The 14,101-nt window shown below is 38.2% G+C and overlaps 1 long non-coding RNA gene across 4 annotated transcripts in view; it reads right to left on the bottom strand.

Annotated features, from left to right (window-relative positions):
- LOC137241046 (uncharacterized) overlaps positions 1–14,101 on the bottom strand; it is a 285,496-nt gene that overhangs the window by 32,087 nt on the left and 239,308 nt on the right. The window contains exon 1 of one of the 4 annotated variants that reach the window (XR_010949895.1): positions 5,175–5,360. The exons of the other annotated variants lie outside the window; for them this stretch is intronic. This is a non-coding gene — a long non-coding RNA (uncharacterized lncRNA). Of the gene's footprint in view, positions 1–5,174; positions 5,361–14,101 lie in introns of those variants that run through there. 4 annotated transcript variants of the gene reach the window in all.

Genomic DNA, 14,101 nt, shown 5'->3' with positions numbered 1-14,101 from the left:
GGGATATCGCCATAAAGATGGAGCAGGGGTGACTCTGGAATTTGTTTGTACGATATGGGTATCAAATGAGTCCACCTATAGAACTAAGCCCCACGCCCTTTTAAAATACTCATTAACACCTTTCGTTTGATACCCATATTGTACAAACGCATTCTAGAGTCACCGCTGGTCCACCTTTATGGCGATATCAGAGAATTTATAAACAATGAGAAGGAGTTTTTTTGGCATCCACTGGTTACGATCCATTTGCATGTGACACGTCTTGCACTTCACCACTATTCCCCAAATTCATGTTAACTTAACAGGGTGCAAGACGTAACAGAAAATTATCTTAACGATTTTCTCTATTTCTTCTGTTACCAAATAATTTTCTGATCAGAGCAAATATATTGCAAATTTTAATTCTCTGATTTTTTGTAAATAAATTATGATGATTGGTATTGTTTCATTGTAAATTGACTTGCCCCATTAAGTAAAGTCTTAGGAGATAATTATTTAATAGCATGTTTGGTGCAGATGTAAAGCACTTGTATCAATTTATTTTTTATTTCTTCAACTTGTGGTTCAAATGCCGCTCGTTGTTTTATTATTCACAGAGAATTTATACACAATGAGAAGGAGTTTTTTTGGCATCCACTGGTTACGATCCATTTGCATGTGACACGTCTGGCACTTGCCAACTATTCCCCAAATTCATGTTAACTTAACAGGGTTCAAGACGTAACAGAAAATTCTCTTAACGATTTTCTCTGTTCGTCTGTTACCAAAAAATTCTCTGATCAGAGGAAATATATTGCAAATTTTAATTCTCTGATTTTTTGTAAATAAATTATGATGATTGGTATTGTTTCATTGTAAATTGACTTGCCCCATTAAGTAAGGTCTTAGGAGGCAATTATTTAATAGCATATTTGGTGCAGGTGTAAAGCACTTGTATCAATTTATTTTTTCTTTTTCCAACTTGTGGTTCAAATGCCGCTCGTTTTATTATTTTATTTTTTATTTATTATTGGTCCCATCCATTTTACATGAATCAGGAAAGGTGCCCATTTTTCCCAAAACAGCCGATTTTACCAGGCCATCAGAAAAAGGGAACAACATATTTGGTCGAATAATATTACCACAAAACCCCATCTTCAACTAACTTTCGAATAACGAATTTGCATATTGTCATCTTCCTCACCTACAGACAATCCATGTTACCGCCTTACTCGTTTGCATACAATCTGATACAATTTTATTCATATCGAATTTCCTCATTTCCATATTGGCTTGTCATCTTCCTCATCTGCATACAATTTTATTTGTCCTTCTTCCTCCCTAACGCCCCAACCTTCTTATTTTTGAAATCATATGGTATATGGTTCAGTGCTTTATGCTGCGCGCACAACTTTTATAAACTCTGAGTTCGACTACCGCGTCGACTCCATGATTTATTATTTATTTTTGTATTTCTTCTGCTTTGGTGGTTGAAAATTAATCAAAAATCAATAAAAAGTTTCTTTTTATAAGCTACAGAGGAAGGCAGAAAATTTGAAAAAGAGCCCGATTCACCAGGCCATCATAAAAATGTGTAGGGTTACTGGATAATATAAATTGCATTTGGCATCTCTAATGAATGCTGCTAAGTAAAAAGTACTATACGAACCATAGAGGATAATGGGCTATCTCCTTTGTACAACATATAAATATGTTTCCAAGTTAGGAATTACCGTTAGTTATATATATGTCCCACGTATTCACTCACCACTCACTAGATTAAAACACATGCTTATAACTATCAAACGTTAAAAGCTATTGTGGTGCAGCTGTATGGGCAAGTGAATTGTTGTAGAATTTCGTGGGTTCGAAGCCCGCTCCAGTTAAAATCCTTCTATATTTTTTTTTTTAGCTGAAATTATAAAAATGCTGATATTGCAATGCAATATCAAAGCAAAATTTTTTACAATATAATAATGTGCTAAAACCATTTGACAAAATTAAAAGCTAACCAAATTCAAACAATTGTTAGAAATTTTTCTCAAAGCTAAAAAGTGCAATAGCAAAAGCGAAATATTTTTGAGGTCGTTCGCACTTGCAAGCGCAATGTATAGAGATGGGGCGTTTCGTTCGTTCTGAACTTGTTCAATTGACCGGGTCTCTCAACTGAACAAGTGAACTAGATCTTCGATTTCGGTTCTATTTGTTCTTTTAGTTCGTTTTATCTAATGTTATTCTTTCTCTCTTCTCGTTCACGAACATTGTAAATTCATACATACATACGTAAAAATTCACAGTGAGCACGAATGTCGATGATGCCACTTATGCGATATGTGTATATATTTATGAAAAACATCTTTTGTATGAAACTAATTATTACATTTATGTTCATATTTACAATTTGTGCCTGTACTCTTTCAACTTCCTCGATCTTCCGAAATTTGTAACTTTTTTTGAAGTTAATTATAGATATGTATATATATTAACTTATTTAATCATAATATACCTACACAAAGCATTACTGCATACACACCCCCTCTATACTTGTTGACTTTTTTCGTGGGTCTGAGGGGCAGTGAAAAAATTTGCTTGAAAAAAAGGAACAGATGAACAAAAAGAACCAAAGAACCGAATCTCTGAAATGACCGAAAAAGCGCACCTCTAGCAATGTATTTGTAATTATACATGGTCAGCTGATACGGTCAGAATAAGGTAATCAAAGATTTGATACGCAAATAGTCAAAAAGGGAAAAAATTGCTAAAAATCGGCGGAATTTTCTATGAACTTGACATTTGCACTTTGTTAAGGTAGAATTAAAAGGGCTATAAAAATGCATACTTGAAATATTATTTCAAATTACAGTAAAAAAATCCACACTTAATAAATATTATTAACAAATATAATAAGCAAAATGACATCGACTTTTCGGCTTTTGCTTATCCAAAATTCATAATTCGACATTTTAATGGGATTTTCCATCAAAAAAAAAAAAAAAACAAAAGAAAAGCTTTACTTCATTGCGGCTCGAACCTGAAGCACTTGCAGCTTCAAACAAGTGCGCCAAACTTATTATATTTTTCCTGTTGTCTTATCTCCTACTTAGACCGCGTATACATATTGCAACGCCGCAAGGCCATTTTCAACCCTCCATTTCCCATTGAAATTAAACTTTTTTTACCTTTTTTAAAATTTCTAAATTATTTTAATTAAATTCAAATTCATATTACAACATAAAACATGCAAATATATTGCTACAAATAATAAAATTTAAATATAATTAATCATACTAAATACCTATATTCCAACAAAGAAATCATATTAAGAGAAAATCAAATAATAATACAGGGATGCACCTTAACGTTAAGCTAATCGTTTATCAAAAAATTTCCACCGTTTCCGTTGAAACACTTCGAAATATTATCGATAAAGAAATTATCAAGATAAATTGTATCTCGTTTTTAACCGAAACGAAAAGCTTTCGTTAACGTTAAAAACGTTAACAAAAACGTGATACTTTATGTTTGAATTGTTCTGGCAATGCTATAGCCATGGTAAAGCCGTAAGGTGGTAACAGCGAGCGGACATACACACACAAACTCCATGTAATTTGTTTGTGTAATTCGTTGGTGGTAATGTCAAAAATACTCAGAGAAATGTTCGTACTGTCAAAATTTATGAGAAAAGTTGCCATCAGCTTGGCTAGTGCTTTCACCTTTAATGACTCCGCCATCAATCAGCTTTGCCAGCATAGTTTGAAATAATAATCAACATAAACGATTTGATTTCGTTTGGTTATGGCAGAAAACGAAGCAAAATCATTTCGTTAATTTGACGTTCTTAACGTTAATAAACGAAACGAAATGCCTTTGTTTCGTTTATTAACGTTAATTATCGTAACGAAATGATATCGGTTCGTTGGTTAAGCATGCCTGTAATAATACCACCAGCTGAAACTGTTGACAGAGAATTTTCTGCTGTTAGCAGGTTAACATTGAAATTGGATTGTGTGTGGTGAAGTGCAAGACGTGTTCACATGCAAAAAATTTGGAATCTAGCAAAAACTCCTTCTCATTGTGTACAAATTCTCTGGTTCCATGAAAAGAAAAACACTAACAAAGTTTCGCTTGTGCTGCGATAAAAATAACTCTAAATGTTTATTTAGCTGGAAATCAAGTGAAGTGCGCGTGCCTAAAGCTGGAGACATTGGTGCTTTATCGGTAACCGTATCGGTAGCATTATAACAGCTGATTCGACCTATCTTATGAGAATCAATGCAATCGATTATTGGTGCCGCTAAGGTCGTAGCCGTATCGTAGCCAACCAATTGGGTTTTGGTTTACCGTCGTAACGATAAACAGCTGATTACGTTAGGGATACGGATACAGCGATACGACATACGGCACCAATGACTCCGGCTTAAATTGTAGAGCAAAATTAAAAATTAAATAAAAATATATTCGAAATAGAATTTGAAAAAAATAAGTACGCCGTTTCAAAGCTATAAAGTTCTATAAAAAGTAAGTAATATAATATTTGAGAAAAAGTTGCAATATTTAGACTAATATTTTTTTTTCTACTGAAGTTGCTTATAAGCAAGTTTGGGCAACGGTGGTAGTAAAAAAAAGATGAGCAAACGTAAAGGTCTTTCTAAAGTTAATATAGCGGCAGCTCTAGTATTTGACTGGGATGAATCTTGTGTTGAAGAAAGCGAAGTTGACGAGGAGGAAGCTTTAGTAAACGATTTGGAAGATAATTTAGGTGAAGTTGAGGAAACCAGCTGAATTTATTAGAAAATATCGACAGCGAAGAACATGGTGAAGATTATCCGGAGAGATCCGAAACTTTTATAGTTGAAAAAATCGTGTTTTGCGGGGCAGTCGGGCGTGTGCGTTGCAAATAAAAGAAAATAAATACCGAATTAGTAAATCGTAACCACAAGTTTGTTTACAAAATATAAGTTTATTGAAAATGTATAAAGGACGTAGCAATTGCAAAGAAATTAATCGAACTACAAAATGCACTTAACACGTTCAAATTTATGCAAGGGATTACTTGCAAATCGCAAATTGAAAATTAAAAATTACGTGACAATGGCAAGGAGTTAAATTATACAAAATAAATTCCCTTGGCAGTTCACAAATTAGACCACAATTAAAAGTTTAAGGTATACACTCGAAATAATTAGGAAACTCACCTGGGGCTAGCTGCTGGCTCTTGAACGTTCCAAATTAGAAAGAAAGATTTAAAAACGAAAAAGGTCCGCACCACCTGCCGATAGCTAAATTTCGTCGAGTTTTTCCCCTTTGAAGTTAGCGCTCGGCAGGGGTGGGCCGTTACCGGTAAATAATAATATTGCAAAAAAATGTGCATTAGGGTGGTAGCGAATATTTAAGCTGGTGGCCTAAACAAATCGATTTGGCAACATTTCGGTGGATAAAGACGTCATTTGATATACCAAATACCCATTTCGAAAATCCTCTAGAGGATTCACAATTGGTTAAAAGCCCAATACAATACTTCAACTCATTTTTTGACGAAGCAGTCATAGAACTTATCGTAAAAGAGACTATAACCTGTATACACTGAACTAAAATGTACTAAAGAGGATATTCACCGATATTTTGGTATTTTGTTATATTTGAGAGTGATTAAGCTTCCAAATTTCAAAATGACATGGTCTCAAGAACTAAAGCTGACCGCAATAACGGATTCGATGCCCCGCAACAAATTTGAAAAAATAAAGAAATTCTTACATTTCTCTGACAAATCGAAGCAACCAAAAACTAACTATGATAAACTGTACAAAATTCGTACAATTTTGTCAATGCTGAAAGACAAGCTCAACAGTTTACCTCAGGAAGAACATCAAAGTATGGACGAGCAAATAATAGCGTACAAAGGTGAGTTGATATTTTTCAATGTCAAAAATGAATATTTTTGAATCGCCCTTTTTAGGAGCATCAGCACTGAAACAATATAACCCAGCTAAACCTCATAAATGGGGACTGAAAATGTTTACCCGAGCAGGTTCATCGGGTATAATATACGACTTCGCGCTTTATGTAGGGGATGGAACTTGCCCATCATATGGACTTGGCATATGATCTGATATCGTCATATATTTGCATCCTCGGTCCCGAAATTCAAAAACTACAAGCTGTATTTCGACAATTGGTTTACTTTGGTAAGTTTGCTTGTAAGCTTGAAAGAGATGGGCATATTTTGTATCGGCACTGTCAGAAAAAATCATATGGGTAACTGCGATATGAAATCAGAAGCTGATTTAAAGAAATTGGGCCGAGGATCGTATGATATGAAGTGCGAAGGGAACTATGGGATTGCCACAGTTCGCTGGTCAGACAATAAAGCGGTACAATTATTATCTTCATTTATTGGGGATGAACCAATTGGTACCTGCCGTCGTTGGAGCGCAAAACAAAAACAATTTATTGATGTAACGAGGCCAGCCATTGTGTCAGAATATAACAAACATATGGGAGGGGTGGATCTGGCTGACATGGTAATGGAGCTTTATAAAATTAATCATCGGTCCACTAAATGGTACATGCGAATACTTTACTAGGCTTTTTGGACGGCCGTAACAAATTCTTGGCTTTTGTGTCGTAAGGACCTGAAGAACGTTGAGCCGAATGCAAAACACACACCACTTATCAAATTTCAAATGGAGATAGCAAATGAGTTGCTAAATGCCACATCGACCAGCTCAGTACAACGGAAAAGAAGTCGACCAAGTGAAAATATATCGGAACAGTACCAAGTCGATACCACAGCATAATCTCCGTCATCGGATTGTGCATCCATCTCCAATCCTAAGCGCCGTATATTAGTTCACGATCCGCCAAATTTCAAAAGATATGATGGGAGACTTCATTGGGTAATATGGGGAGAAAAAGGCCGAAGCCGCCACTGTAAAATTGCAACACCACTATCAAAATGTGCGAAATGTGGCATACATCTATGTTCCAACACAAGTAACATTTTTTCTTATCATATCATACTTAATATTCTTATAAAATAAAGAGTTAAAACTTACTGATCATACATTTGTTTTAATTGCCCAATACCATGAAATGTTTCCTCAACGGCCCAAAGTTGCTTATAAGCAACTTTCAATAACTAACGACCCGATAATTCCAAAAGTCTAAAATCTTCAGGAATCCTTAATTTAGACCTAAAAAGCACGGGAATCATGAAAAAAAATTTTCGAACTGCTGGTTTATGAGCGAGGTCGAAAGGGTTAAGCCATTCCACGACCGCTCTACTTGAGACTTGTAGCATGGCAGGGAATATACCATCTGGGCCCGGCGATTTAAACTTAGAAAACATCTTCACTGCCCACTCCATCTTGGTATCGGTCACCAAGGCCGGCACTACCCGCTACGTGATCGAAGTGTGAGTGCTGCTGCTGGCTCTTCTAAACCATCTCCCGTTCTCTTTCTTTATTAGTCCCTGGACTATATTTTCTTTTGCTAGGACTTTTTTCAACCGTGCTGTTTCGCTGGAGCACTCTATGTCTGTACAGAAATTTACCAAACACATTAACTTTGCACACTAACGAAAAGCTACCGGAAAGCCTGAGTAGCACTAATTATGGCTGCAAAACCCCATACCTAGCAGTGTGTATCTTATTTTAGCGGCTGCTACCACCCTACCATGGTTTTAAAGCTGTTAATAAAGTCCCAAAAGACCAACCACACCACTATGGAATCAGACCAACACAATTAAATTTACAATTCCATATTTACAAATTTTATTACGACTCAGCGACTTATTCTTATAGGTTAAAGAAAACTTAAAAGTATGAAGGACTTAATGTATATGGCAATCTATTTGTAAAACTTATTATTATTATTAAAACTAGGTACAAAGATCTTAATTATATCCGTAGGTAACCTAACCTTGAACTAGCCGGTCTATAAGGACCTCAAATAGACTGAATAAGTCCGTAGAGTTGCCAGAAGTTTGTTTTAACGACCAAATTGAAAAACCAGGACCTATGTTATAAAATAACTCCGTTCCCTTGGCAAATACTAGAAGTTTCCTACGATTTAGGCCACTTGCTGCTTCTAGATCTGATAGCTGTATCGCTCCTAATAGCTGGATTCTTGGCCTGGCAAGCGCAAGCCAAGAGCACAGAATGTGCTCCATCATTTCCTCCTCCAGCCCGCACTTCCTGCATCTGCTATCACTGACCAAGCCTAATTTAAAGGCAAGCCAGAAGGCAGTGTCCAGTCAGAATACCCGTCATGAGTCTACAGTCCTCTATTTTTAATGATAGAAGCAACTTTGCTATTCTAAGGTTGTAAGACCTACATATAATCTTCGACACTTTACAGCCCCCACTTGAACACACCCCTTTCCATTCCTTTTCATCATGTGCACCTCTCGCCTTCGCTTAATTTCGCCCAGTCTAACTGGGACCTCTACGGAGCAAGCTTCAACCGATGCGCCCTTTTTAGCTAGTTCATCCGCTTTTTCCTTCCCATCTATTCCCATGTGCCCTGCGACCCAATATAGATGCATGTTTCTCCCTGTCCCGATTCTCTCCAGAGACTGCTTACACTCTAACACGCATTTAGATGCTGTGCTATGCGAGATTATTGCCTTAATTGCTGCTTGATTGTCAATATAAAAGATACCATGATTGCAGCTTGGGCTTTTTTCTTCCAGTGTTTCTACTGCTTTGGTTACGGCTTCTATTTCCGCTTGGAAAACGCTACAGTAATCCGACAGCCTGTAGGATCTGTTTATTTCCGGATCAGCACAGTATACAGCAGACCCTACTCCTTCCACTACTTTGGAACCATCTGTGTACACATGTATCGCCTCGTCCGCCATTTGAGCACACTTGCGCCAACCGTCCACCTCTATTGTGGCCTTAAGATCGCCCTCGAAGCGCAGTTAGGGAATCAGGTAGTCTGTTTCTCTTGTGATTGATGACGCTATACCACTATGGCCGTATGGTCGGCGCTCAAGCTGCCCGAGGCACCGAGCCTTGTTGTAGTTGGTAACGCTATATCTTTTCTACCAGGTCTACAGGTGGAATGTGCAGAATGGCATACAGTGCAGCTGTCGGGGTTGTTTTCAGGGCTCTCGTAATGCTAAGCATTGATAGTCTGCATACCCCGCCTAATTTTTTGAGGTAGGTTGCTTTTTGTGTGGCTGTAAAACCTAATGAGAAAGAGGGGCGATAAGCCCCACGTACACCTCAGCATTCTTATACATGCATAAAGTGCCGGTGAAGCCTTCTTCACCCTCTCCTCCACGTTGAGCTTCCATGACAGCTTACTGTCTAGGATCATTCCTAGATACTTTGTGCAAGGTTTCTCCTGTAGGGTCACCCCTCCTAACTTAGGCCTGATCCAATTTGGGACCTGATACCTCTTAGTAAACAAGACCATATCCGTCTTACCCGCGTTGACTTTCAACCCGACATTTGATGCCCAGGTATGAATATCCCGAAGCGCCCGATCCATCAAAGAGCTAATCGTTGGAAGGCACTTTCCACTTATGACAATTACAACGTCATCCGCGTAAGCCGTAAGTTTTACGGTTCCCTCATCAAATCACCTGAGCAGTTGGTCGATGACCAGCGTCCACAGCAGGGGTGATAGCACCCCTCCCGGCGGCGTTCCTCTGTCCACTGATTTCGTGGCTTCGTACAATCCCCATTGTGATGTAATCTTCCTGCAATTTAACATGCAGCCGATCCATCTGGTTAAGGCTGGATGTAATTAAGACCATCCATAATCGCCCATTTAGAAACATTATTGAAAGCTCCTGCAATGTCTAAGAAGACTCCTAGAGGATATTCCTTATATTCCAGGGCTTTCCCTACGCTTATTACCACCCTATGCAATGCGGTGTCTACCGACTTGCCTTTGGTGTACGCATGTTGTGTTGCGGAGAGCAGCGCTTCATCCACGACTTTATGTACACATCTATCAGCCTCTCAAAGGTTTTGAGCAGAAATGATGTTAAGCTAATGGGTTTATAATCTTTGGGAAACACGTGACCGATCTTCCCCGCCTTTGGTAGGAAAACTACACGAGCAGTTCTCCAAGAGTGCGGTACATGATTCAGTCTTATGCACCCATCGAATATTATTTTAAGCCATTCCACGACCGCCCTACTTGAAACTTGTAGCATGGCCGGGAATATACCATCTGGGCCCGGCGATTAAAACTTAGAAAACATTTTCACTGCCCACTCCATCTTGGTATCGGTCACCAAGCCCGGCAATACCCGCTCCGTGATCGAAGTGTGAGTGCTGTCTGCTGGCTCTTCTAAACCATCTCCCGATGGGAAATGTGTATCGAGAAGCACTTCAAGGGATTCCTCACTATTACGTGACCATTCCCCGTTCTCCTTCTTTATAAGTCCCTGGACTATATTTCCCCTTGCTGGGAGAAAGAAATTAAGTATAAAAAGAAATTAAGTCTAAAAACTGTAAATAAATAAATAGATAATTTAATGTTATAATTGAATTTAGAAAGTAAAATTCTATCGATACAAAGCTCTTTTTCGTTAAGATATAGCTTATTATTTTCGTCTACGACCCTTTTAAAAATCTTTTATATAAAAGTGGGCGTCGTCCTTAACCGATTTCGTTAATTTTTCTTCAAAGCATTCCTTTTAGTAAAGCCAACCTCTCTGCCCAATTTTGTTACGATAGGTTTAACGATTTGTGATTTATGATTAATAATATTTGTAAAATTGATTTTATCACAAGTGGGCGGTGCCACGCCCATTTACAAATTTTTATCAAGAGTCTCAATGTTAGTCTACACGTAAACTTTCAACATTCTAGGTATTATTTACTAAATAATCAGGTTTTTTGTGTTTTCCAAATTTCCAAAATGTACCAAATTTGTTGAAGATATCTCAATATTTAGTCAAGACGGACGGACGGATGGACATGGGTCAATCAAATTTTTTTTCTATACATATGATTTTCATATATGGAAGTCTATATCTATCTCAATTCCTTTATACCTGTACAACCAACCGTTATCCAATCAAAGTTAATATACTCTGTGTGCAAAGCACGCCGAGTATAAAACTTTCAATAGGGGTCGAAAAATCGTATGGAACGGGGGAATCTTGCGATCAAATTTTAAGAGGCTTCCCATTAAGCCACAATCTTGAACTTCGTACATAGTTAAGAAGTCGGTGGAAATAAATTAAAGCGGAGAAAAACTCCGGTAAGTAGTGCACGGATTGAGATATTTAAGAATTTTGTCCGAATTTGCAAAATCTTGCGGGTGAGTTTTAAATAGCTATAGACCTGAAACTTTGAGCAAAGCTTAGAAGCCAATGAAGATTCAGTTTTGAGTTATTGAGTTGATTCCGAGCAAACATCTGTAATTCGGTAATTGAAAGTTTCTCCTAGTCAACACTTCCAATCAATGCCGCTATGCGGGTGATACCCTACAAACACACTACTAAGCAAATAGTGTATCTCTTGGCGTTAGTACGCTAGCCTAAAATTTTTTTTTAAGCGAGATGGTTATGTTAGGTTTAACTGGCCGGTCCATGAGAACTTCACATAGACTAAATAAGTTCGTAATGTTATCAGAAGTTTGTTTTAACGATCAAACTGGAAAACCCTATCAAAAACCAGGATCTATGTTATAAAATAACTCCGCCCTCTTGGCAAATACTAGAAGTTTCCTAGGACTTAAGCCACATGCTGCGTATACATCTGATAGCTGTATCAATCCTAATAGGAGTCTTAGCCCGGAAAGCGCAGGACACGAGCACAGAACGTGCCCCCAGCGGGTTAAGGGGTCAGAATATACCCGCGGGAGGTATGCCTGTCGTAAGAGGTGACTAAAATACCAGCTTCAAGGGCCTGTTTAGAGCAACCCTTTCAGGTTGCCAACGCAATATATAGCTTCTCCAAACCCAGTTGTCAACTTCACCTATCCGTGGCGAATCCTGTTTCACTAACAGAAGAGGCTCTGGCGACCCCAAGATCCTCATGGAACTTGGGGGTGGGGAGGGAGGGATGGCCTGAAGGTTTAATGTGGCCACATAAATCGTTCCCGAGATGGTAGGGCTAGCACATTAATGGTGCTGTGTTACCGGGGCGTACCGGATCTGTTTCCGGCATAGGACCATCACATCGATAGCACTCCCCAAAGCCTTCGGGGATAAAACTTATCCCTAAAACAACAACAACAGCATAGGACGTGCTCGCTCTTTTCCTCCTCCAGCCCGCACTTCCTACATCTGCTATCACTGACCAAGCCTAATTTAAGCGCATTTGACGCCAGAAGGCAGTGTCCAGTCAGAATACCCGACATGAGCCTACAGTCCTCTCTTTTTAATGATAGAAGCAACTTTGTTAGTCTAAGGTTGTAAGACCTGCACATAATTTTCGACACTTTACAGCCCCGCGCTTGAACCCACGCCTTTCCTGTTTGGTCCATCATGTGCACCTCTCGCCATCGCTTGATATCACCGAGTCTAATTGGGACGTATACGGAGCAAGCTTCAAGGGATGCGCCCTTTTTAGCTAGTTCATCCGCTTTATCATTCCCATCTATTCCCATATGCCCTGAGACCCAACATAGATGTATGCTTCTCCCTGTCCCGATTCTCTCCAGAGACTGCTTACACTCTAACACGCTTTTAGATGCCGTGGTATGCGAGATTATTGCCTTAATTGCTGCTTGACTGTCAATATAAAAGTTAACACGATTGCAGCTTAGGCTATTCTCTTCCAGAAAGCGAGATAGGCTTAGCTCTTTTTGCTTGTACATATTTATGTGAAATTTCGAAGAAAGAAATAACTTAATTTAATGTGTTTATTGCAAAGTGTTTATTGCATTTGGAACCAAAAGCAACAATTTGCAACGTTTGCAGTGAAACATTAAAGTGTAAAGTGAAGTTAACGATTAAGTGAAGTGAGAAAATATTGAGTGAGGTGTAACAAGAATAAAGTGAGGTGAGAAACAATAATAAATCACTTCCTAGCGGTTCATTTCCGAGGGGTGAGCCCGCTTAGAAAAACATTTTTGAAGTTACTTTGCCCGGGAGTTGAACCCAGGAGCATCGGTGTGATAGGTGGAGCACCCTACACCACACCACGGCGGTCGTCAATTACCATATATGTATGTATGTCATACTTCTATATTGCTACTACAGGCTGGGTACACTCACAAACATCAGAGTGTCGGTATATTGCTGTGTTAAGTAATGGTTTTGTTTTTGTTTTCAATAATCTAATGTACCTAAGTTAAATTTTTATACTCAGCTGAGCAGAGCTCACAGAGTACAATCATTTTGTTCGCATAACGGTACCCCGTAACGGCATAAACTACTCGAGATAGATATAGACTTCTATATATCAAAATGATCTGGGCGAAAAAAGAAATTCATTTAGCCATGTCCGTCCGTCCGTCCGTCCGTAAACACGATAACTTGAGGTTCCTGGGCACTTATCTCAGATCGCTATTTAAAATAAACGAAATCGGGCTATAACCACGCCCACTTTTTCGATATCGAAATTTTTGCGAAACCGAAAAAATGCGATAATTCATTACCAAAGACGGATAAAGATGAAACCTGGTAGGTGTGTTATCTTTATGACGCAGAATAGAAAATTAGTAAGATTTTGGACAATGGGCGTGGTACCGCCCACTTTAAAAATAAGGTAATTTTAAAGTTTTGCAAGCTATAATTTGACAGTCGTTGAAGATTTCATGATGAAATTTGGCAGAAACGTTACTCCTATTACTGTATGTGTTCTAAATAAAAAATAGCAAAATCGGATGCAAACACGCCCACTTAAAAAAAATTCTAAAGTCAAATTTTAACAAACATTTTTATATATTTACAGTATATAAGTAAATTATGTCGACATTCAACTCCAGTAATGATATGGTGCAACAAAATACAAAACTAAGAGAAAATATCAAAATGGGCGTGGCTCCGCCCTTTTTCATTTAATTTGTATAGAATACTTTTAATGCCATAAGTCGAACAAAAATTTACCAATCCTTGTTAAATTTCGTGAAGGCATAGCTTCTATGACGATAACTGTTTTCTGTGAAAATGGGAGAAATCGGTTGAAGCGACGCCCAGTTTTTATAC

Source organism: Eurosta solidaginis, chromosome 2, assembly GCF_040869045.1.
Source record: "Eurosta solidaginis isolate ZX-2024a chromosome 2, ASM4086904v1, whole genome shotgun sequence".
Taxonomy (NCBI): Eukaryota; Metazoa; Arthropoda; class Insecta; order Diptera; family Tephritidae; genus Eurosta; species Eurosta solidaginis.
The sequence above is the reverse complement of the archived record's forward strand: the minus strand, read 5'-3'. Positions and strand labels throughout refer to the sequence as shown.